Raw genomic sequence first — 26877 nt, forward strand, 5'->3', positions numbered from 1 at the left:
CAGGGGTCCCCCAGTGTCAAGGTAGGTACAGTTGGTTCACCCTCAGTGGTTTCAGGACGGCCGGGTGCAGAGTGAGTTAGGCCCAATGTTATCCTATGAGGGATAGGGGGGCCTTGGTTGGTGGCTGCTGTCTGGCAAGCCACGCGTCTGTGGGAGCTGGGCTCCTGGTCACTTACTCAGGGCAAGTGGGGAAGTAAGTTAGTGTAGAGAGTGCACTGCCAGGGCCACTCGGGCGGCTGGGTGCAGGGTGCTTTTGAGCCTTCGGGCGCTCAATGGAAGTCAATGGGAATGTTCCGGTTTGGAAAAAGGCTGCAGGCTCGGGGACGAGGATGTTTCCGGTGCCACCACCACTTCGAGGGGTAAGTTGGGTAGTTGTAGGTTAGGTGGGTACCCCGGGATTGGGCACAGGGGGCCGCAGGGCGCCGGGGTGCCTTTTGACGTCGGGAATCTTACCCTCTGGTTGATCGCGGCTGGGGTGGCACTCGGTTCTGAGGCTGCAGGCTTCGTCCAGGATGTCGAGGGGGGTCCTTGGGTGCCGGACTCTGGGTCACAGTCGCCGTGGGGTCGTCCTCAGGGTCTTTGTCCACTCCGGCACTGGCCAGGCTTGGCTGGTGCAGTGTGTTGGGTCCGCGGTTCCGGGCTGCTGCCAGGAGTTAGGAATAGGTTTCTCGAGTAGAGCCTCTACTCATGGGAGTCCCAGGGAATCAGAGGTCAAAGGTAGCCAGGTCCTCCGGGGTTTTTGAGGTTGCTGGCCACAAGAGATGCCGCGCTGGAGCAGGAGCAGGTTCGAGGGTCGACAGGCCGGTAGGGCTGGGGCCAAAGCAGTTGGTGTCTTCCTCTTTTTAGCAGCTGCAGGGCAGGTCTTTTTAGGTCGAGGACTACCGGTCTGCCGAAGGCAGAACCGGAAGTCGAGATTTAATGTTTCCTAGAGTGGCTCCTTAGCCCGCCTCTCTTTTTGCCTCTCCTCCATTGGCTGGCTTCCTAAACGGAGGCCCGCCATTGGAGGAGAGAGCCGTCCCTCCAAATAGGCTCCGTCTTTTTCAGATTCGGGGGCGTGTTCCTTGCTGTTCTTTCCACTTTTTAGCCACGCCCTTTTAGAACAGCAGGAACACGCCCCCGAATCCGAAAAAGTTTCGGAGCTTCCATCCGCCATTTTTTTGCTGTCCTCCGGCCGTGAGGATCTTCTTGCTGTTGTGCGTATAGGTAAGGCATTTTGCCTGTTTGTTCGTCCTTGCTCTTTTTTTTTCCATTCGCCTTTAGCAAAGTCAGCCGTGTGTTCTCCACTCGCCCCTCCCTTCACTTTCCGCCTCCGGCCATTCATTACCAGTCCTTCAGTGTCCAAGCGCGCACTCCTCGCCCTGCCTCCATTCACCTCTTTTTCTTTCCGACTCTAGTCTCACCCCAGGACGCTTCCTTCTCGCCGTTCCCTTTCATGCCTTTACCTTCTTTCCTTACATGTCTTTACTTTCCACTCGCCCCTCCCTTCACTTTCCGCCTCCGGCCATTCATTACCAGTCCTTCAGTGTCCAAGCGCGCACTCCTCGCCCTGCCTCCATTCACCTCTTTTTCTTTCCGACTCTAGTCTCACCCCAGGACGCTTCCTTCTCGCCGTTCCCTTTCATGCCTTTACCTTCTTTCCTTTCATGTCTTTACTTTCTTCATGCCCCTCTAGTTTTCTTTCCTTCTTTACCCCTCCTTTCACGCTGTCGTCGTCTCCCGATCTTTCCATCTCTCCTTCGTTCTCTTCCTTCAGCTCCCCCTCGCCCGCTCACTAGTGTTTCTCGCCGCTTTCCGTTTTCCGGTCTGAGGACTCCAATTCTATGGGAAGGTGAGGGTCCGCCGATAGAAGCAGGCAATGAGGGTTTGAGAACAGCGAAGAGCCTCCGAGGGCCTTAAATCGCCGATCCCAGGGGAGAGTCTGAGGTTCCAACCGGGAAAATGCACGTGTCCCTCAGTGGGCGGAATTTAGCATCAGCCAATTTCAACCATTGTCTGATAATGTAATCATATTAAAGCAACACAGATTACAACTCTGTGACAGAGGCAGCCCATGAAAGGTGCAGCACCTGGGCAGGTGGCGAAGCGCTGCTCGGCGCGGGGAACGGGACAAGTAATGAACCCTCTTCACACTCACCTGGGGGGAGGGGAGGTCTGCCTACCTATACTCGGAGCTCTTAGTGGGTTGAAAAAACGGGGGGGATGGTGAGTCTCAAAGGGGTGTAACCTATGTGATAAAGTGCGCAGTTTAAACATGTAAGCTAAAAATCTCAGCTGCCTGACAAGAATTTCGCTGCCTCTTTTTGTGTAACTCTTTATTGCTTAATTACTTACAATCATTACAAACAAGCGTCGCCGTTGCAGCATGAAAAGCATTGAGATAAATTTGCATATAACATATTAAAACCGGACATTTAAAACCTAAAGTGAGTCAGCCTGCCTGCTCACCTATGGTGTTGCTAAGCGCGCTAGGGCTATGTGCGCTATATGCAAGAGACAGTTGGCCATACTGTACCGTACCGCTCCTCGAAGGGAGAGGCTTTCTAAAGTGCCACATGCCGGTCGTTAAATATATAAACGTTACGTGGATGTATGATATGCAATATTTTAAACAGATCAGTAAAAACCACAGAGAATGCCGCCCTAGTCACGTATGATTTAATAAGCGTGCGGTGCGTGCTAAGAGTAGAATGCACTGGTACGCGAAATAGGGCCATATGTCACAGTGCCTCTTTCTGTAATTGCATCCAGATGTATAATAGAACAGGCGTGCACTTGAACCGGCCTGCACATATTAAAACAAGCCCAGACTGTTGGCTTTATCAATGGTTGTTAGCTGCAGAAGATGACTGAGCAACAACAATGACTTTGTGGTAACTTATTGTGAACGTGCTTCAGTTCTGTATTTATGAAACTGTGAAATAACTATACCACGTGATTAGAAACGTTATATCAAATTCTTTGTAATATACTTGTATTTATTGACGCTTGAAAAAATGTATCGCAGCTGATAATACTTGGCGGCAGCTGCCCGTGCAGCAGTTTTATCACTGCAGACCTGCTACATTTAGAGTCTGAGCTCTGCCCTTCACCCCTCCTGCCCGGCGGCGGAGCCCCACTGCCCGCACTTTCAGGCAACGAGCAGGTGATAAATCATGAATGTATCTTATGATCAGCTCAGCTACTTCGAGGCTGTATGCACCACAAAGGAGTACCTCCAAAGGTAGTGGCCACAAGTGAAGATCTTTTTTTCACGTCCACGGTGAGGGGGTCACAACATCACTCTATGCTTGTATATCACTACCTTGCAACATCCCTCTCCCTCACTACCTCACTCTCACTACCTCACTCTCTCACTACCTCACTACCTCACTCTTTCACTACCTCACTCTCTATCTACCTCACTCTCTATCTCACTACCTCACTCTCTATCTACCTCACTCTCTCTCACTACCTCACTCTCTTTCAATACCTCACTCTTTCTCTATCTCACTACCTCACTCTCTCTCTGCTAATTCAATAGGTATCACATATGCAAAAAAAAAAGCTAATGACAATGCCATTTATTTAGCGATACAAAAATGATAAAAAAATAATGAGCAATACCAATAGCTCTACCTATAATATTGCCGAGACCATTGCATTGTAAATGCTTGTTTCTTCTTGCTCTTCTTGTAGGTTTCTATCTGGAATCTGGGGAAGGAAGGTTCAGGGGGCCCCTAAATACTAGATTTAGGGGCGTTACAGGTAGGTGAAGGCCAGGGACCAATGGGTCCTTGTCCTGGGGTGGGTACACCCCCTATCCTGCCCTCTCTCCTGTGGGAGGGGGGCAGTAGCCTAATCCTGATAGGGTAGGGCCTCCCATCTTCAAGATGGCGAGAGCCCGGAGATGTGCTTCACCTCGCCTCCCCCACCTGAGGGGTGGGGTGGGCAGGCCGGCACATCCCCTGTCCTTGTATGGGGTTTCCGGCCAAGCTTCCCGCCAGAGTGGGGGGTTGCAGTGGCCTGGGGAAACTCCAACTGGCGGCATGCCTTTGAAGCTTCCCTTTGCTCATCCTGGGGGAGGAGATTTCTCACCTCACCCAGGATGTGCATTGTTGCAGGCCCGGGAGAGCAGGGGCTATCCCACCCAGGGGTCCAGCAACGTGTCTGCTGTGTGGCAGCCTCAGAGCAGACGTGGATTGTAGGTTAGCTGTAAGGGGGCATCTCTAAGATGCCCTCTGGGGTGCTTAGTACATTAAATCCCACACTGGCATCAGTGTGGGTTTAATGTGCTGAGAAGTTGGATACCAAACTTCCCAGTCTTCAGTGTTGCCATCATGGTGCTGTGGAGCTCGTGTTTGACGAGCTCTCAGCACCATGTACTTGTAAATGACAGCACTGTACTTACAGTGCCCATGAATGGACCTGGGTACTGTAGGGGCACAGGGCTCCTGCTCCTGTGCCCACACCATAGGTATAAGGCACCCAGCCAGAGGTGTGGCTGACATATGCCTTGGCAGTGTAGGAGATGGGCATGGCACACAGAGATGTGTGCCATGTCGACTCTTTGTTTTGTCCTGCACCCAGACACTCGGCCTGCAAAGGCAGTGTGTGTGTGTGTAAGGGTACAGGGCCTCTAAGGGTGGCACAATGAGTGCTGCAGCCCTTAGGGGCCTTCCCTGGTCACAAGGCCCTGGGTACCTAGGGTACCATTTACTAGGGGCTGACATGTGGCCAGGGTTTGCCAATTGGGAGTTTGTATTTTAGGGAAGGAACACAGGTCCTGGGCACCCGATTGGCAGGAGACCAGGGCACAACAAGGAAAAGTGCATCAGCTATTAGGCAAAAAAAGGGGGGGGGGGGGGGTTTACTGCAACAGAAACCCACTTTCTCACAGTCGCCACACCCATAGTGTGTGAGAGGAGAGTGTGTGGTATGCCCACCCATCTCGTGGTGATCAGCCCATTTAGTGAAGCTGACTCACCTTTGTCATTGAAGCAAACAATGTTGTTCTGCAAGTCCATTTTGCACTGGTGAAAGAAATGCTGTGTAGCGTGCGTAGATATGTACATGTATTTTGGGGTTTGTAGTCTTGCTGATTGAGACTTAATTGCCCCTTAGAAGCAACAGTGCGTTTAAAGTATGCATAGTGTCATATTTGCAGCGCAGTCAGTTTCAGAAATTATGTATGTTGTATATTTTACACAGGCGCCACGCGTTGAGTGTTACTGGTAAGTGGAGCATATATGCATGCATTCATACATCAAAACACAAGATGGACGGAATGTTGACCATTGGCAAAACATTCACCCCCAGTCACAGATCTGGGTTTAATCCATCGTTATTTGCTCACCACGCCACCCCAGTTCAGACATGGCCATATGCAAATCAGTCTTGACCCTGTGCCTCATGGGAACAGTCCAGCCCGAACTGCCAAGCCATGTCTTCCCTGGACCAGAATCAAACATCCTAGGACCGGTTTCGGGGTTTCACGCCTCTTCAGCCAGGATAGCTTGACTCCAGTGGCGTAGTGAGGACGGGACGGGTATGCTAAGACGTGAGCCCCGTGCTCTCCATGCCACTGGAATCAAGCTATCCTGGCTGAAGAGAGGTGAAACCCCGAAACCGGTCCTAGGATGCTTGTTTCCAGTCCAGGGAGGACCTGGCTTGGCAGTTCGGGCTGGACTGTTCCCATGAGGCACAGGGTCAAGACTGATTTGCATATGGCTGGGTTCAAACTGGAAAGGCATGGTGAGCAAAAAAAAATCGATGGATTTAGGCCCAGATCTCTGTACTGTGGTAAATGTATGACATTGTTCTGCATTCTGTCCATCAATCGTTGTGTTTGCATTCATACATATACACATACCTACACCTCCACTATATATACATATATACATATATACATATATACATATATACATACACACACATATACATACACACACATATACACACACATACATATACACACACATATATATATATATATATATATATATAACTAACCTACTGGCGGTCGCCAGTAGGTAGTTATAGTTAGGACCCCTTTTCCATAGGAAAACCTCAACATTCTATTTTGAATAACTTTGGCGCCGGTCGATGAATCCTCGCGAATTTCTCAAAATAGGTGGGGCGCTACGCTCCGCTCCTACCCTGAAAGTCTCGGGGGGATCCGTCAAGCGGGGGCTGAGATAAAAGGGGGGTCCCAAAACGCGTTTTTCCCATGCATTTTTCCATAGGACCTTTAGAACGAGCTACAGCCCGAACGGCTGAACAGAATTACTCGAAATTTGGCAGAGAGGTAGTCCCTAGGTCAAGGAAGTGCCTTTTGTAGGTTTGGTGTAAATCTGTTCAGTAGATTCTGAGAAAATAGCCTTTAAATCAATATATATATCTGAGCCCGCTTACCGTACGCTTACCGTAAGCGTACGGTGGCGTGCGCGATTCTGATTGGCTCTTAGATCTTAGTAAACATTCGAATCGGCCGAAACCAGGAAGCGGCGGCCGCCATTTTGTGTATTTCACTCTGAAAAAAAAGAGTGAAAACAAGAAAAGGGGGCAATGAGGAGAGTTACAGACCCCCTAACATTTGTAAGGGGGTCAAAGAAGGACTGTAAAGTACAAAAAAAACATTGATTTTAAAAAAAATCACGGGGTACGCGTACGGTAAGCTTACGGTAAGCGTACGGTAGAAAAAAAAAAAAAAAAAAAAATGAAAATCAGATTTAAGTGTTTAGATATTAGGGGGCTCTAAAAAGAGCCGTTGTGTTTATGAAATGATTTTTTAGTGGTACCTACAAGTAAGTACCGATGCAGAGTCTAAGGTTCAAGAGGAAGACTCTGTTCCCTTCATCATTGAAGTGCACACCATCTCCTCTATAAATGTCTTGCATGTCATAACGCAAGTTGTTGTGGTAAATGGCACCCATACCATAGTCACGGAGGAAAGCAGAAACAGATTTGTTGACGTGCTTTCTTGCTTTGTCATCGCACCGCGTGCCCACCGTGCGTGCATGGCACTAACTGCGTAAAGTGGGCGCGCGGTGCGCGAAGCGCACCGCGTGCTCACTGTGCGCGCACGGTGCGCGAAGCGCACCGTGCGCGCACAGAACGAACTGCGTTAAGTGGGCGCGCACGCCACGAATGGCGTAAAGTAACAGCATTTAAAAAACCGTACAAATTCACTGAAAAAACCATAGGTTTCACACACGTTATAGTTAGCGGAAATTTTACTGATAAAAAACCAATGAAATTCCCCCGTTATAGTTAGTGCAGGCAACTATAACTCACGCGACCGCAATCTTCTGCTGATGACATATGTGTCTTTATGAAAAAAAAATATTTGTAATATATGTATAGCTAAAAATGTATGGAAGAAGACATGGGCAAATAAGTGTCTAAATACAGTATTAGCATCAGCAGAGGATTGCGGTCGCGTGAGTTATAGTTGCCTGCACTAACTATAACGGGGGAATTTCATTGGTTTTTTATCAGTAAAATTTCCGCTAACTATAACATGTGTGAAACCTATGGTTTTTTCAGTGAATATATATATATATACACACACACACACACATATATACATACATATACACACACACACACATACACACACACACATACCTACACTTCATGTACCTATTTATATATAATTTTTGTAAAAAGTTTTTAGTATTTCCCTCCTGGATATATATACATATATCCCTATACATTGGAATATAGATATATATATTGTTTTTAAACCAGGGACGCGGCACTAAAAAAGTGGCTTTTTAGCTTTTTAATGCAGTATTTACCACTCAGACCAACGCGTTTCAGCCTGTTCTCGGCTTTGTTCACGGTGAGTAATCATTTGTTTCTACTATTTATCCCATATTTGCCTCAATGTGGCATTATGAGAATTGTAGTACATATTTGTAATTTATTTAAAATAAAAAATGGCAACAAAAATTATTATGTTTAAATATTTGCCACATATTTCCACAATGTTTAGCGTATTAGCTTTATGGAAGTTATGCGTAGTATTATTCTAACTCAGGCTGGACAGTTGCCTGACTAGTCAGGTCTTGTTGTTGGTTGGGGGGGGGAGGGTGGGGGGCTTTACCAGTGCCAAACCAAGAAAAACAAGAAGAGCAAAAAGAAAAAAGATACTACCCTCCAAGAAATCGCAAATAGAAAATCTAATTGTTAATTTATCACAACATATATTAACAAAAGAAGAAACATTACTAAACCAGGGACTTTCATTTTGCCCAGAAACACTTTAATCCAACCCAGGTCAGAATTGATTTATACAAATATATACGCAAATTAAAGTTGGCTAAAATATATGCAAATAATTCAAATGCAAAACCAGCTGAAGCAATAACACAAAGCGTAATCAAAGAATCTGAATGGACGATGGAAGAAATTCCTGAGCTTCAAAATATGTTTTGACCTAATGTATAACCAAAATGGTGAAGAAATAACAGACACAATTAATGGATCAGCTCAATTTAAACACCGATAAGAGTGAACAGCGAATTAAAAAGAAAATCTAAATACTGTCCTACTCTGTCACCTGGCAATAAATTGTATCTATTCTCTGATGCCATTGTTGAGGAACTGGAGAAAATTAAAAAACCGCGAAACACTAACAAAAGGGAAAACTTAACAACAAAAGAAAGAAATGCCATAAGATCATTAATGGATGACATAAATGTAATAAACCCGCTGACAAGGGGTGGGGCAATATTGTTCTTATGGACACCAAAGATTATGTCAATGAAGCCTTACGACAACTAAATGTCAACAACTATTGTAGAATAGAAAACAATCCCATGAACAAAATGGTAATGGAATTGGACGGCCATCTACAAGATTGGCACAAAAAAGGCCTATTGAATGAAGATGAGCTCAAATTTCAAAAGACTTCCCTGTAACACCAACGATATATTTCCTACCCAAAATCTATAAGACTTTAATTAATCCATCGGGTAGACCAATAGTCTCGTCATGTGATTCATTATATGAGAATGTCTTTCAATATGTAGATCAATTCCTGGCGCCAATAGCAAAAAACAGGAGTTCATAAATCAGACACAGGTGACTTTCTACGTATTCTCAATGGAATCACCTGGAATGAAGAATATTTGATGATTACAATTGATGTAGTATCTTTGTATACTTCGATCAGACACGAAGTAGGACTTGAAGCATGCGGATATTTTCTAACACAAAGAAATATCAATGAGCTACAACACACTCGAATGCTTCCCCACATGATTGAGATGTGCTTGACAAACAATATCTTTCTCTTTAACCATCAACTTTTTAAACAACGATGTGGAACAGCCATGGCGATTTTCTTTTTCGCCGAACTATGCGAACATAACCATGGGCTGGTGGGAAAAAAACATAGCCTGGGATGTAGCGTATCAAGAGGACTTAGAAAAAATAATACTATGGGTACGTTACATAGACGACCTATTCCTGGTTTGGAATGGTACATCACAGGAATTCAATCAGTACTACTCTAAGCGCTGCAATAACATTGGCCTCGAATTCACATGTAGCTCAAGCAAGAAAGACTTTTTGGATATTAAGGTCTACATCGAGAATAATCAAATTCATTCTACCCTATTTTGAAGAAAAAAAGTCCACAAACAGTATACTACATGGGACAAGTTTCCATCCAACAACATTACTGGCCAGTATTCCATATGGAGAGTTTACGCGTATGAAACGCAACTGTTCGAAACAAATAGATGCGGAGAAAAAGATTCAGGAATTAATGACCAGATTGAGTGAGGACAAGAGGGTATAATAAGAATTCTACAGAAATGTAAGAAAAGAATTGACAATAAAACAAGAATGGAATCGTTGACACCTAATGACGCTAAACAGGAAAAGGGACACGGTCCCCCACGCTTTATAACAACTTACAGTAAAGAAAGTGGCCTAATAGCAACTAAAATCAAGAAATATTGGCATCTAATCTCTGGGGATCCAGACATTGGGAAGATGTTGGGAGAAAGACAGATTACTTAACAGAAAAACAAATTGCCTCAGACACACTTGTATCAAGTCATTTCAAATGTCAAACAGAGAACTGGCTAAGTAACTAACAAAAGGGTTTTAAAAAATGTAGTGTCTGCAAAGCCTGTAAAATTGGTAAAAACAAAAACACCATCAATGATCCAAGTGGGCAAGTCATCAAAATTGAACAAAAAATCCTTTGTACATCAACTCATGTGGTATTGCATTCCGCATTTACACTCTATAACATATGTCGGAAGCACAGTGTGCATGCTGAAAAAACGGATTCTTGAGCATATAAGAGCTGTAAAACATAAAGATAGGTCATATGCAACAGCTAAGCATATGGCGTCCTGTCAAAAAAGTGATTGGAGAGCCATGAACTACTATGGGATACGGATGATACCCCAAAAAGAACTTGGTGGGAATAGGATGAAAAAACTGCGACAAACAGAATCACGGTTAATAATTAGACTAAAAACAAAAAACCTGAGAGGGATGAATTGATTAACTTTTTGTTCATCTAGAGTAAGAGGAGAGACTGTTTACCATTGAAAAATACTGACAGTTTGCATTGGAAAATAAGCTGCTTGAAATCATGATATAAATCGCATTGCTAAGGGGTACTATACCCTATGATGTTGTATTTACATAGAAAAGAATCATGAATTTAATAAGGTTAATGTATGCACTGAAGTGACCTCCGTTTTGTTTTAACGTTGATACTAGTTCAATTAATTGCAAGCAAGAGTGCATACAAAAGAGCACAGGGAAATGCGCAAATAATACAGGTACTATACCATAATATTGTCTCAGGGTGGAGAAGGGGTGTTTCCTACAAAGAGTAGTGACCCCCCCATCCTCAAACAGACAAACAGCCAGGACCCAAAGAGACCTATAAGATAGCTCCCTCACTTGCCAGTCAGGAGCTAAAGGTGTGGTTCTGGGCACGGACAGCTGTCAGCAGCCTCTGCTGGGTGGTAGCCTTCATGGCAGCCCTATCCTTGGCATGGTGGCATAACCCCCTGCCAAATAGCAAGTCAGGCCCCCTGACCTTATTGGTCATGGTGGGGTTGCTCAAGCTGTGGGTAACCTCTGTGGGTAAGCTGGGCCTAGCTAAGTTGAAAATTACAGAGGTATGCACCTCTAAACCCAATAAAAAGATGGGACAAGGACACTAAAAGACAAGGAGAGGAGCCTTGGGAGTTAGGTCCTGAAACTGATTGGACAGGACCAGCATTGGCAGAAGCCTCCTGGCCTTTGGGCGTGGGGCTTGTGTAAGAAAGCGGGTTTCTGTTGCAGTAACCCCCCCCCCCCCCTTTTTGCCTAATAGCTGATGCACTTTTTCTTGTTGTGCCCTGGGCTCCTGCCAATCAGGTGCCCAAGGCCTCTGTTCCTTCCCTAAAAACTGCCTAACAGCCAAAACCCAAATTGGTAAACCCTGGCCACATGTCAGCCCCTGGTAAATGGTACCCTAGGTACCCAGGGCCTTGTGACCAGGGAAGGCCTCTAAGGGCTGCAGCACTCAATGCCAATCCTTAGAGGCCCTGTACCCTAACACACACTGCTCTTGCAGGCTGAGTGTCAGGATACAAGGCAAAACAGTCGACATGGCACACATCCCTGTGTGCCATGCCCACAACCTACACTGCCCTGGCATACATCAGCCACCCCTCTAGCTGGGTGCCCTATGCCAGTGGTGTAGGCACAGAGACAGGAGCCCTGTGCCCCTACAGTACCCAGGTCCATTCCTGGGCCCTGAAAGTGCAGTGCTGCCATTTAAGAGTACATGGTACTGGGAGCTTGTCAAACAAACTCCACAGCACCATAATGGCAGCACTGAAGACTGAGAAGCTTGGTATCAAGCTGCTCAGCACATTAAATCCCACACTGGCATCAGTGTGGATTTAATGTACCAAGCACCACAGAGGGCATCTTAGAGTGGGCCCCTGAAACCTAAACCTACAATCCACGTCCGTTCTGAGGCTGCCTAGGCTGCCACACAGCAGACATGTTACTGGACCCCTGGGTAGGAGAGCCCCTGCTCTCCTGGGTCTGCAACAATGCACATCCTGGGCGAGGTGCTAAATCTCCTCCCCCAGGATGGACAGTAGCCACCTCTGTGAGCTTCCCCAGGCCACTGCAACCCCCCCACTCTGGCGGGAAGCTTGGCCGGAAACCCCAAATAAGGACAGGAGATGTGCCAGCCTGCCAACCCCACCCCTCAGGTGGGGGAGGCGAGGTGAAGCACATCTCCGGGCTCTCGCCATCTTGAAGATGGGAAGCCCTGTCCAATCAGGACTAGGCTACTGCCCCCTCCCACAGGAGAGAGGCAGGATAGGGGGTGTACCCACCCCAGGACAGGGACCCATAGGCCCCTGCCCTTCACCTACCTGTAACGCCCCTAAATCTAGTATTTAGGGGCACCCTAAACCTTCCTTCCCCAGATTCCAAAATCCGAAGAAGAGCTAGAAGAAAGAAGACCTGCCCTGCAGCTGCTAAGAAGAGGAAGACACAAACTGCTTTGGCCCCAGCCCTACCGGCCTGTCGACCCTCGAACCTGCTCCAAACCGGCATCTCTTGTGGCCAGCAACCCCTCAAACCCCGGAGGACCTGGCTACTTTTTGACTCTAAGCCCCTGGGACTCCCATGAGTAGAGGCTCTACTCGAAATCTACTTCTAATCCCTGGCAGCAGCCCGAAACCGCGAACCCAGCACACACTGCACCAGCCAAGCTTGGCCTGTGCCGGAGTGAACAAAGACCACGAGGACGACCCCACAGCGACTGTGACCCAGAGTCCGGCACCCAAGGACCTCCCTCAACACTCCTGAAGAAGCCTGCAGCCACAGATCAAGGTGCCCCCCCCCCCCCCCCCAACCGCGATCAACAGAGGGTAAGATTTTCCGACACCAAAAGGCACCCCTGCACCCAGCGGCCCCCTGTGCCCAATCCCGGGGTACCTACCTATCCTCCAACTTACCTAACTTACCTCTCGAAGTGGTGGTGGCACCTGAAGAATCCTCGTCCCCGAGCTTGCAGTCTTTTTCTAAACCGGAGATTTCCCATTGAAATCAATTGAGCGCTCGGAGGCTCAAAAGCATCCTGCACCGAGCCGCCCGAGTGGCCCTGGCAGTGCAACCTCTACACCCATCTACTTCCCCATTTGCCCTAAGTAAACAGGAGCCCAGCTCCCACAGCCGCGTGGCCTGCTAGTCAGCAGCCACCAACCAATCCCTCATAAGATAACATTGGGCCTAACTCTCTGCACCCGGCCACCCTAATGCCGCTGGGGGTGAACCAACTGTACCTTCCTGACCCTGGGGGACCCCTGAGTCTATGCCCAGAACCTCAACTCTGCCAGTCGAGTACTTACCTTTAAACCGATGACTCAATTTTCTTCATAGGGTAACATTGACTGGCTTTTTCCTGAAATTTCTTCTAATCTTCAAATAATCACCAAAAATCAGCCGAGTAACGAAAACGATAATACTCACCTACTCTTAGGTGAGCTCCCAGTGCTGGATCTTGGTGCCCAGCACTGACTTTGAAAAATACTTACAACTGTACTTACCAGTAACCCAATTTTCTCCCATGGACTGTTTTTCTGTGAAATTTCTTCCAAGTGTCAATTTCTCCAAACTTTAAATATTCTTTAAAAATCGTATAACTTCTGAAACCGTAATTGCTTACCTGTTTTGGATAAAGGGCCCAGTACTGAGTCTAGGTACCCAGTGCTGGATTACAAAAGTAAAGTAACTAGAACATACTATACCTGCAACTTGAATTTTCTTCCATAGGGAATCACTGACTGTTTTCTATGAAATATTTTTTAAGTGTCAACTTTTAAAAATAGAAAAATATGGTCTAAAAATCATCACAGTAATTAAGTCGACTTTTATCACTGGATTTTAAGTACTGACCCAGGACTGAATCTAGGATCCAGTCCTGGAATTCCAAAAGTAATCCTAAAAGTAATCTGTGGCAAATAACTTGAAACTTCCATTGAACTCAATGCATTATTGTGTTTAAAATAGTGTTGCCTATTGCAACCACTTGTAACGGTTTACAGAAGTCAATTGCATTTTTCAAAAGTATTTATATAAAACATCTCATTCTGAGAAAGTATATTTTAATTCCAATTGTTGGTTCTAAAATAAAACAAGCATATATTTTTTATATATAAACCATTGGCCTAGAGTTCAGTTATTGAGTGTGTGAGACCATTTGCTGACTGAGTGTGTACAACAAATGCTTTACACTGTCCTCCGATACTGCCTTACTGCTCGACCAAGCTACCACTTTAGAGAATAAGGTTATTTCTAACTTTAGCCTCTGCCAAACCTCTGGGGACTGTGGACTCTGTACACCCTGTACCTATTTGGGAACAGTATATACAGAGCCACTTTCTCACACCAACTTCAAAAATGTATTTGCCATGTTTTCCCTCTCTTCTACCAGGTGGCTTGCCCTGCTCTAGTACGTGCTTGAGGAGTTCTCCCACATCTTCCCAGTGCTGGTATGCGTGTCTGTTGAGGAGTGCATAGCAATTGGCGATGCGCCATTGTATAGCTGCACTCCTTTCCATCTTCCTACCTATCAGGTCCATCCTCTTGCTCTCTTTGTCTGGTGGAGGGCCTGAGTTTATGGGTATATTTGCTCTTTTCCTAGCCGTGGATGTTATGATCAAGTAGTCTGGTACCGACCCTCTAATGTCTTTTGATGAATGTTTATATTTCTTCTCTACTCGTGGAGTCACTGCTCTACACAGGGAAGGCTCCTTCGCCTCCTTCTCCCGGTCCAGAACACTTGGGAGCATGGGCAGGAACAGGCTTCTAGTCTGGAATGGCAACAAGGTCTCCAAGAGGAAGCAAGACTGGGGTTTTTCTTCTTCTAGCTGCACTCCATATGTGTCTGCAGCTCTTTTGATGACTTGGTTGTAGATCCCTATTTCCTCCGGCAGCGAAGGCCTCAACGGATATGATTCTACACCCTCTTCCGGGGATTTGGCGTTGAGATCTTGCCACGGCAAGTCCTGAGCCTCTGAAGACGTCGAGTCTTGGTAAGTTTGCTAGTCTTCCTCCCCTTCGGCGCCCCCGTAGTACAGGTCTTCTTCCTGTTCCTCTCCAGGTTCAGGTGTGGTCGGCAGTTGGAAATCCTAGACGCACCCTTCTGTTTCGGCCGTGGCTTTCAACGGTATGCTGTAGAATTTCATCTTTTTGTAGAAGTCTTTCTTGCGTTGCAAGATGTTCGCCATTTTGGCCTCGAGCCTTTTCCTTTTCTTTTCCATCTCGGCCGCGTGATCGGCTTCGAGGGTTTCGACTTTCCTTTTCGCGGTTGTCGACATCAAAGTCGAAACAGTCTTCGGGCCTTCGCCTTTCGACGTAGAGCCCTCTCTTTCGTGGCTGCTCTTCGGCGCCTTTCCACTGTCTTGGGATTTCGCCGTCTGGGGGTCCTTCTCAGAGGATCAGACAGTCTGCTTGTCCCTGGATGCAGTAGTAGACGTTCAGTGCTTCGACGGCCCTGCTCCTTTCGAGGACTTTGGCTCGCTTTTGCGAGTATCAGTCGAGTGTTTAGGGTTCGACGACTTACCTCCTTTGATGTTTTCTTTTTGACTTAGATGATCAAGATGTCCTCTGGTCCCTCTGCCATGTTGTCTTCCTGTCCGCTGGAGAGTCCCAAATCTCGGAGCGATGGGGGTGTCCCCTGCATGTAATAGTTTGCTCTTCTCTGCCTCTCCCTTACTCTGAGGGTCTTCGGGGTGAACGCTGCACAGGCGTTGCAGTCCTCGCATCGATGGTCGAGCGGCAGGCAGAGATTGCAAACCGGGTGTTGGTCCTTTTGCACGTACTTGTGGTGGCAGGTCGCGCAGAATTTAAACTGAGTTTTGTCCATCACCGCGCCCAGGGAGCCCCCTGTATGTGTATTCTCCTTTGAAACGTCTAATTCTTCGATGTTCACTTCTGTCGTCGACCTTCTTCCTTACTTGATCTCCGTGTATTCCCCGGTGATATACTCTAAAGTTTTCTTCTATTTTCGTCGATTCTTCTCTCTAAAGTGGAGCTCCTTCACTGTTGATCCAGACCAAACGGCGTAAAAAAGAAGAACCTGAAGATAGCGACCAAAGGTGGGAGCTTCCGGAGGAAGTGCGATGTCACGAAGGACACCAAATGGTGGTATGTCGACGCCCACCTGGGCCACGAGAAAAAAAAGAAATGCTACAATTCCGGACCCAACCACTAGATGGTGGAATAATGCACAGCATAGTGAATCCAGAAAGATTCACGCTGCAAAACTGCAGAGCCCCCATGGATCTTGCGATTTCATGGTCCTTTAATTGGTTTAGATTTTCATCCACCACTGTTCCAAACAATTGTTCTCCATTGAATGGTGAATTAATGATGTTGCTTCGCACTTCTGGCTTGAAGCCTGAGAGATTCTAAGCCATGCGTTCCTTCTTTCTGTTATGCCAATCATTTGTCTGCTCGATGTTTCAGCAGCATCAAGGGATGATTTTAAACAGGTTAGCAATGTTTTTTTTCCTCCTCTTCCACCAGGTGGCTAGCTCTTTTTTGGAATTGTGCTGGTAGGTTTTGCAACAGTTCTCCTACCTCCTTCCAATGTTGGTGCGCATGCCTGTTTTGCAGTGCATTTGAATTAGATATACGCCACTGATTAGCTGCACTTCTCCGATGTCCATCCTCTTCCTTTCCTTGTCTGGAGGTGGTCCCACCGTAGTAAGTACAATTGCTCTTTTTCTTGCGTTGAGGCAATGATGGAGTCTGCTGGCACTGACTGACCCCCTGATGTATATAGGGTCTTTAGAGGAGTGTTTATATTTTTTCTCTGCCTTTGGTGTTGTAGCCTTGCATGTAGCAGGCTCCTTGAATGCCCCTTTCCCCTGGTCTAAGACACTAGGCAGCATTGGCAGGAATTGATTCCTTGATTGTGTAGGCAGAGTCTCTGATAAAAAACATGACCGGGTTTTCTTCCTCCAACTGAAGCCCAGAAGTTTCTGCAGCCTTTTTAATTACCGGATTGTACATGCCGATGTCATCTGGGGGTGATGGCCTCGACGAATATGATTACACAGCCTCCTCAGGTGATTCGGGGTCGAGATCTTTCCATTGGAGCACTTGATTCTCAGAGTTCGACGATTCTGCATAGGCTTGTTAGGCTTCCTCGACATTTTCCCCGAAGAAGAATGAACTTTCCTCTTCTTCGATCTGTTCGGAGGTTCTTGGCGGTATGGGTTCTTCGGCAACCCTTTCGGCTTCCGTTTCCCTTGTTTTCGGCAGTGTCTTGAATTGCTTCAAGCTTTAGTTGAATTTTTTTTTGCATTGAAGGATATTTGCCATTTCAGCTTCGAGCCTTCTCTTTTTCTCAATCTCACCCTGTGTTGCGGAGTTAGATTTCCTCTTTTCGGTTGACGATGCCAAACTGGTAGTCTAGGTTTGTTTCGGTCTTTCTTCGACGCGGAGGCGTCCTTTTCCAGACCGTCTTTCGACGTCTTCGTTTTTCCAAAAACCTTGGCTGTTCCGGGTCCTTATCAAAGGATCCTACGTCTGTTTCGATGAAACTGCGGTCGCCGAATGCTTCGACGCAAGGATGCCTTTGGAGGTCTAGAGTCTGATTTGAGACTTCTAGTTTTTTTGAGGTAGACTCCTCTTACTTCCTTTGACGTCTTCTTCCCCGACTTCCACAACTTCCCTTTTCTCATCGCCTTCTGGTCCTCTGGCGACAGCATGTTCCTCCTCGCTGGAGAGGCCCAGGTCTCTCAGTGCTGGCAGTGGTCCTTGGCCTTGCATGATGTAATTGGCTCATCGCCGCCTTCCTCTTACGCTCAACGTCTTCAAGGTGGAGACGGAGCAGGCATTAGTCATCGCTTTGATGATCCAGCTGCAGGCACAGGTTACAGACCGGGTGCTGATCCTTTTGAGCGCATTTGTAGTGGCAGTTCTTACAGAACTTGAACGGCGTCTTGTCCATAACCACGCCCAGGGAGGCCCCTGCATGCACATTCTCCGATCGACAAAGTTCTTGATTTCTTGCCTTCGTCGAACTGCGGTCGTCGTAGATTTAAAGTTGAAAGTGGAAGACACCCTTCTAATGATTTCCCCCCAATTTTCCACGATTCTGCTCTTCAATCTTGGGAGCGTCTCTATCGATCAAGATTCAACGGCAGAAAAAAATTATCTGCTTAAAAAAAAAAAAGGCTACAATTCCAGACCCAACCACTAGATGGCGGAAGAATGCACAGCATAGTGAATCCAGAAAAGATTCACGCTGCAAAGCATTGCTTACCCTGCAAGCATCTGTTCATAGCGTGTAGTGTGGTAGATTCACATGCTCTGCATACTCCCTGCCATCTACTGTTGGGCTCAGATGCTTGCAGGTCGCTTTTCCATGAATAAGTGTATTGAATCACTAGGTATAGTGTCTCTCCTCCCGTGGTTGGCCATGAGCCAGAGCACTGATTCCATGCTAGATTGTTTTTTTCGCACAGCAGGTGATTGGATGGAGTGGTGAGTCGAGGCAGTATGGTGCACATGAGTATTGCTAAATTAAACTAGTTATTTAAGGAAAAGAACTATGATTAGAGCCACATTGTTCTGGGGAGGTGGGTGTGTGCATGGGAATCTACAGAACTACCCGCTACAACCAGGTGTCCGGAGGATAATTAAGATTTTCAGTTCATAGAATGTGTTGCTATAGATGAACTTCATGTTCTGTAACCACCTACTGGTAGCGACTAGCGTGCGCATTATGCAATGTCTGAAATGTCCAGAAGACCATCTGGCCAATTATTTCCAGCTATCTGGCTAGGATATCTATAGAAGAATGAATATGCTACTTACCAGTATGCATCTGTTCTTGGCATGTAGGGCTGCTGACATTCATATCTGTGCATAGAATATATAGCAGTGCCCTCTATTAGCGGCGGCTACCAGTGCCAGCTGCAGCGGTCTGAAAAAGTGTTTTGAGAACAGCCTGTCCTACAGCTGCCTGCTGTTTTGACTGCACGTCTACACAATAGTGTTTTGTAAATGTGTGTGTAGTGGACCATGTGGCTGCTCTGCATATATCATGCAGGGGAATATTTCCTAGAAAAGCCATGGAAGCCCCCAACTTGCGTGTTGAGTGGGCTCGTGGTGGAATAGTTAATGTGCATTTTGCCTTTTGATAACAGATTTGAATACACTTAACTATCCATCTGGCTATCCCTGCTTTGGAGATGGCGTTACCTTTGTGGTGTGGGGCAAAGGCAACGAACAGTTGTTTTGTCTTCCTGAAGGGTTTAGTCCTGTCGATGTAGTACATGAGGGCCCTCCGTACATCTAGTGTATGTAGTGCCCTTTCTGCGACAGTTTGTGGGTTTTGGAAGAAAACGGGCAGTTCAATAGTTTGATTCATGTGGAACTGCGATATTACTTTGGGCATGAATTTGGGGTTGGTACGTAGTACGACCCTGTTGGCGTGAACCTGTATAAATGGCTCTTGAACTGTTAGTGCCTGGAGTTCACTAACTCTTCTTAAGGAAGTGATCGCTACCAGGAAGGCTACTTTCCAGGTAAGGAATTGAATCTCGCATTAGTGTAGAGGTTCAAAGGGTGGACCCATCAGGCGTGTGAGGACCAAGTTGAGGTTCCACATTGGAGCCGGTGGGTGGCTTGGTGGAATGACTCGTTTGAGGCCTTCCAAGAATGCTTTGATGGCAGGCACTCTGAATAGTGAGAGGTGCTGCCTGGTCTGCAGATAGGCTGATATTGCGGTCAAATGGACACGTATAGAGGTGTACGCCAGATTGCATCGGTATAGGTGTAAGAGGTAACAGATGATGTTTTGGATGGATGCGTCCAGCGGGTTAATGTGATTATTACCGCAATAAATGACGAACCTTTTCCATTTGGCTGCATAGCAAGCCCTTGTAGTGGGTCTCCTGGCCTCCTTGATGATGTCCATACAGTCAGGTGGCAGGTTGAGATAGCCAAACTCTAGGACTTCAGGAGCCAGATCGCCAGGTTCAGCTGTTGCGGATCTGGGTGCTGAATCTCTCCATGGTTCTGCGTCAAATGCGCGGGTTTGATCCGCAGCCTTTGATGCGGCACCACGGAAAGTTCGAGGAAGGTGGTGTACCACGGCTGGCGTGCCCACGTGGGAGCAACTAGGACGAGTGTCAGGGAGTGTTGTCTGAGTTTGCGGGCCACCAGCGGTATTAACGGCGCTGGGGGAAAAGCGTACGCAAATCTGCCGGACCAGTTCATCCATATCGCATTGCCATGCGACTGCGGATGTGGGAACCTGGCGGCGAAGCTTTGGCATTTTGCGTTTTCGCTTGTCGCGAATAGGTCTATCTCCGGATGACCCCACTGCTGGAAGTACGGTTGGAGTACTGATGGGTGTAACTCCCACTCGTGCATCTGGTGGCTGTGTCTGCTGAGCAGATCCGCCATCTGGTTGTCCTTGCCAGGGAGGTGTTCCGCCATGAGGAACATGTTCCTCTGAATGGCCCACTTCCACATGCTCTGAGCCAGATGAGACAACTGTGGAGAGTGTGTTCCTCCCTGCTTCTGTATGTAGTACATTGCGGTCATGTTGTCCGTCCGGATCAACACGACCTTGTTGCATAGATGTACTTTGAATGCCTTCATGGCCAGGAAGATTGCCATCAGTTCCAGAAGGTTGATGTGCATCTTCTTTTGTTGTGTCGTCCATAGTCCCTGCACTGTGTAGTGGAGTACATGAGCTCCCCATCCCTGGAGAGACGCGTCCGCTGTCAGTACTATCTGTGGGACAGGCTCTTGGAATGGTCGGCCCTTGCAAAGGTTTTGTAGATTCCACCAATGCAGAGAGTTGTATGCCCAACCGCTCACCAACACTAGGTCTTTCAACTGTCCTTGAGCCTGATTCCACTGACGTGCTAGGCACTCCTGAAGCGGGCGCATATGTAATCTCGCGTGCAGGACTATGAAGATGCAGGAGGCCATCATGCCTATTAACTGCATAAACACTCGCGCTGGAAGTGAGTGATTGGGTTTTAACTTGGAGATCAGCAGTTGTATGCTGTTGATCCTCACTAAATTTGGCTGAGCTGTGGCCGCCAGAGTGTCTATAGTCGCACCTAGGTACTGTTGTACGTGTGCGGGCTGGAGATGGGACTTTGGGTAATTTAGTGAGAATCCCAGACTGTGAAGAAGGTGAATGGTGCGGGACATGTGGCTGGCACATTGCTGGGCTGACTTCGCTTGAACGAGCCAGTCGTCTAGGTAGGGGTGGACGTGTATATGCTGCCTCCGTAGATGTGCTGCCACCGTAGCTAGGCACTTCGTGAAAACCCTGGGCGCTGTTGTCACGCCGAAGGGAAGGACTTTGAATTGATAGTGCTGCCCCTGGACAGTGAACCTGAGGTATTTTTTGTGTGAGGGGTGGATGGGTATGTGGAAATACGCATCCTTGAGGTCCAGTGTGGCTAGGAAGTCTCCCTGCTTGAGAAGCGGAAGGACTTGCTGTAGAGTGAGCATGTGAAAGTGCTCTGAAAGAATGTACTGGTTCAGGGGTCTCAGGTCTAATATAGGTCTGAGTGACCCGTCCTTTTTTGGAATTAGGAAGTAGAGGGAGTACACCCCCGTACCCTGCTCGTGGATGGGTACGACCTCTATGGCGCCTTTTAGAAGCATACTTTGCACCTCTTTCTGTAAGAGCGTTAAGTGCTCTGAGGACATAGGACGGTTTCTTGGTGGTATTGTGGGTGGAGTGGAGGTTAACTCCAGACAGTAACCGTATTTTACAATATCTTTGACCCACCTGTCCGTGGTGATGGAGTTCCACGTGGACAGGAACCTTTGTAGCCTTCCCCCGACAGGTGTTAGGTGGTCGGGAGGAAGGGAGAGGGCGTCACTGCTTGTTCTTGGGGGAGGACCTGGTGTTGCCGTAGCCGCGTCCTCTGCCCTTTGTACTGGAGCCACGATATCCACCCCGGGTGTTTTTATCGTAGGTGGTCTGTGTATTGCCTTTGTTATATGTTTGTTGTGACCCCTGTCCTCTACCTGCTCCCTTGTTTCCGGGGCGACGAAAGGAGCCGCTCCGAAAGGACTGAGTTTGGAGAGCGCCCATGGACTTTGCAGTGTCCGTGTCCTTTTTTATCTTCTCAAGGGTGGTGTCAACCTCTGGCCCGAATAAATAGTCTGGGTTGACAGGCTGGTTGAGTATATTGTTTTGTACCTCAGGCTTGAATCCTGAGATTCGTAACCAGGCATGTCGTCGCAGCATGACGCTTGTGTTTATGGCCCTGGCAGCCGTGTCTGCAGCATCTAGTGCACATTTGATGGAAGCATTCGTGAGTAGCTGTCCTTCTCTGATGAGCATTTCTGCGCCTTCCTTGAACTGGTCAGGGAGATGTTGGAATATTTGCTCCAGTGTGTCATAATGCGCTCTATCATAGCGAGCAAGGAGCGCTTGAGTGTTGGCTATGCGCCATATGTTGGCAGCTAGGGCGGCAACTCGCTTGCCAGAGGTCTCTAACACCTTGGACTCTTTGTCCGGGGGAGGAGCGTCACCTGTCGTTTGCGAGTGTGCCCTCTTGCGAGCATTCGCTACGACAATGGAGTCTAGTGGTAATTGGCCTCTGATGTAAGTAGGGTTCCCAGGTGCTGATCGGTATTTCTTATCAATCCTGGGGTTTATCACTCGTGCCCTGGTGGGTTCCTTGAAAATGTCCTTGGCTGGTTTGAGGACTCCTTTCAACATGGGCAGAGTCTTTACATGCCGTTCTGAGGATGCGAAAGTGTCCATAAGAAAGTCATCTTCGACGGTGTCAGAGTGAAGCTGCACCCCATGGTTATTGGCAGCACGTTCAATAAGAGCGTTTAAGGCTGCAGTATCCTCTGTGGGAGATGTTTTTGCCCCATAGAGTTGCGGGTCCTGTGCATCGAGAGGTGCACTTGGGTCTACAGGGTCGCCCCAAGTGTGATCAGGGTCCTGCTGGTCATCAGGGTCTGTGTCTCCATGGTAGGGGACTTGGTCATCCATGTAGTCCTCCAACGCATCCGTGTCGGAACGTGTGGGGGAGAATAGTTGTGGATCCTGGTAGGATGAGTGGAAAGGTTCATAAAGGAGAGGTTCTGATTCTACAGGCAGCTTCCTTTTTAGTGGGATCCTGAAAGGGTCCAACGGAGGTTCCGAAGTTATCCTTCGCTCGTGGAGAATCATCCTGCCGGTGTTGGCGTCTATGACACGTGACTGAGATGTCTCAGCAGGTGTAATCGTAGTCTGGGTGACCCGTGTCCCGAGTTGGAACATTTTCGGGATTGTTGACGGAGGCAAGCCAAAGGTAATGTTGGCTGGCACCGAAGAGGCTGCTGGAGCTTCGATCGGACCGGAACCCGACGGGTCCTGGAGGGCAGCCTTGGTTTTGCTGCTTTGTGTCGCACCAGGTCGTCCTTGGAGCGCCTTTGAGGCTTTGGCACCGACCAGGTTCGTAGAGGCGGCCGTGGACTTTTTCGGCGCCGGTGGTTCATCGAGTCGAGGTGCGGAGATGACCGTCGACGTCTTCGATGCGTGAGGCTTTGGTGTCGTCGAGGGAGCGATGCGAGACGCAGCAGGCGGTGCAGCCCTCGGTGTCAGTGGCGTTGGTGCCGGGAGCCGAGCAGGTTTGTCGGCGCCGAAGGCCTTTTTCCGTTTGTCGACTCAGACGTCGCCCGCTTCAAGTTCGGCACCGAAGTCTCTCTTGGTGCGGTCGGTGTCGACGCGTCGCGCTGGCGTCGAAGGCGTGGAAGGCCTCGATCCGACCAGCGTCACTTTCGGTTTCGATGGAACCGGAGCAGCTTTCGGTTTCGGTTTTATGGAAGGGAAACCAGCTGGTTTAAGCGGTAATGGCTGCCGCTGAATGTCCGAGGCTGGGCCCGAGGGCGGGGCCGAAGAACTGCGGGATGGGTCTCGGGTAAGGCCCGAAGGCGATCCCTCGACCGGAGCCATAGGCCGTGGAACTGGGCCTTCTTCGGTCTGAACAGGTAGGCCTTGTTCATCATTGGAGCTACTCTCTTCGGCCCCTAAGGCCTCCTCGTCGTCTCCTACCTCGGTGTCGTCTTCACCTCTGTGGAAGAGTGATTCGTCGACTTCGTCCGATCCGGATCCGTGTTCGGAAACGGGACTGGAGGGTAAGACTTCCAATTCTTCCACGTCTTCGGCCTCGTTGAAGATATCTGCTGGGGCCGGTGCCACGTGCTGTGCCTCGAGTCTCGCCGCTCGTCGATTTCGTAGAGTCTTTTTTGAACGGAACCGGGCGCAGGCCATGCATGTCGATTCGTCGTGGTCCGGCGAAAGGCATTTGTTGCACACCGGATGGACGTCGATGTGTGGGTACTTCGCATTGCATACCGGACACCTCTTGAATGGCGTCCTCGATTCCATCGTCGAAGTAGTCGATGAACAGGTAAATGCGAAAAAAGTCGGTGCTGAAAGTTAGTAAACTAACAAGGTTGTATCGAAAACCGATCGATAAACAGTACCGACACGAACTAAAGGCCTTTTGGCCGCGACAAAATATTTTCCTAACTTGAGCTAAGATAGCACATCCGAACCCAATGGCGGAAAAAAACAATCTGAGGATGGAGAGGATGCCCATGCGCACTGTGGTCCAGGGGAGGAGTCACCTATCTCAGGATACTTCGAAGACTCTTCCAGGACAACAACGTGCAAACATCCGGACCCAACACTAGGCGGCGATCTATGCACAGATATGAATTCAGCAGCCCACATGCCTCGAACACTATCTTACAAATGTCAGCTTGGGGAATATTTACCAGGACTGCCATAGTCACGTTGTTGTTGCGGTTAGAGCACATCCTGAATTCAACCGGGAAGACTTTTAGCTTTGCATTAGCATGTCTGGATGCACTCAACTACCCACCTGGCAAGGACTGCTTTAGATATGGGGAAGCCCTTGGGAGGTTTAGCAAAGCCTATAAACAGTTGGTCTACCTTGGGAAAGGGTTTGATCCTATCACTGAAGAACATGAGAAAGCATTTGGCATCAAACGAGAAAATATTTCTAGAAGCACTTATTTGTTCAATACCCACTTGTGTTGTTCTGGCAGTGGACTGCTAAGCTAGTCTGCCTTTGTTTTCAGCAAAACCAGCAGATAAATTGCTAACAGCTGAATGTTCCTCGCCAGCATTGACTGGTAGCACGATTGTGCTTACTAAGAATTGTCAACCTCGCTCAGCCTGCTTGCAAACCATTGCAGTAGTGTTCTCCATTTACAAGAGAACAGGACTTGATACAGTGGTTGGATAGCAGGACTTCAAAAACAATGTGCTAGATCTTCATCTTGAACAATCTTTTGACACCTCAGCTTAGAGAGCACATTTCCTGAGCTGTGAGATCGGCCATGTGAACTCACAAGCCCTCTAATGAAGCCTCCGTTAATTTGGGAGAAGGTTTCAGCTGAAGGGGTCTGAGGTCCAGAAAGGGCCGGATTGAACAGTCCTCCTTGGGGGTGAGAGTAAATTCCCTAGCCATGCGAGTGAGGGGCACTGATTTTATGCCCCCATTCACTAGAAATTTGAAATGTTCTCTGGCGTGGTTGCAGGGTGAGACCGACGCTCTACACAGGAGCAGTAGTAAACCCACTTATCTGATGCAATTTTCTGCCAATAAGGGAGGAAATCCTGTTTGGATCGGGGGCAGGATGGGGCTGTGACGAGTGTGGTGCCCTTTCCTGGAACCTACTTTGACCCTACCTCCGTTATCACTCTAGGCTCCTCCCTTGGTGTATTTCCGTTGTCAGCTGGTGGTAGGATCGTTGCTCCCAATGGTAGGAGGAGAAAGTGTCTGGGGAGTTGGCTTTGGGACCATCCCTATACTGGTGCCTCCAAAAGGAGACATAAAAAAAAATTAGGTCTCAATGGCGACCAGGTTTTTGGTAGCATCAGTCTCTTTGCTGATTCTTTTCTACCATCTGATTAACTTGCATGCCAAAGCGACACTCGACAACATAGATGCTGTTGAACCTCTGGTTTAAAACAGATACAGAGCCATGAATGGCCTCTGATAAGGACACTGGTGTTGATCCCTCGAGATGCTTGGTCGGCGGCATCTAGGGAGCAGTGGATATGGCACTGTAGAAGCTAAATTCTGCCACCAACGACACCCCCCTCCAACTGAACTCGGAAGAGATGCGTAAAAAGTTCCTTTGTCTCGACCCATTCAGCCCAGTCGTACTGGGAGAGGCGGCCAACTAAGTTGGCTATCCTGCAGTGAGTGCTGCCTCCCACGGTTACCCTCTTCCCAGTAGCAGCAAGCTTCTTGCGTCTCTTGACAAATTGAGAATCGTTGCCCATGGCTCGAGCAAAAGCTTGCTTGCAGAGTGAACTACCAGTGAGTTGGGAGAGATAGACCCGAATATGTTGGGTGTGGCGCAAGGGAGAGCTCATTTTTTCATCTTGTGGCATTACCATCCTCAACTTGGCAGGTTCTCTGAAGGTATCAATATGAAGATTCTGTGCTGGAGCAGGTACCCTCTTTGGTGGTGTTCCTTCCAAGAACAGTCTGATGACTGGTTACATGAAAAGTCTTCTCATGTGGCCTCTAGTGTATGCCACTACTGCTGCCAAATGCATCTTCAGAGAAGAATATGTAAGCTTACATTCTAACAGGTGTGTTAAGTGACTTAAAACTGTTTCTGTATATATATTTGTAGGAAACTTGCTCTGTATATGGTATTGCTACTAGGTGGCTATACCGTACACAGAGTCAAGGTTCCCCAAAAGTGTACAGGGCTCAATATAAAACCCAAAGTGCTCTATTAGCAGCAGTGTGGTCGAGCAGTGTCAGGCCTAACACATAGGAGTGCAAGACCTACTGCACAACATTGACCAAT

General features: G+C 48.0%; 1 protein-coding gene across 2 annotated transcripts in view; it reads right to left on the reverse strand.

Moving 5' to 3' along the window:
* Nucleotides 1-26877, reverse strand: part of EWSR1 (EWS RNA binding protein 1) — a 510501-nt gene that overhangs the window by 166078 nt on the left and 317546 nt on the right. The window lies entirely within an intron of this gene.

This window comes from Triturus cristatus, chromosome 11 (genome assembly GCF_964204655.1).
Source record: "Triturus cristatus chromosome 11, aTriCri1.1, whole genome shotgun sequence".
Taxonomy (NCBI): domain Eukaryota; kingdom Metazoa; phylum Chordata; class Amphibia; order Caudata; family Salamandridae; genus Triturus; species Triturus cristatus.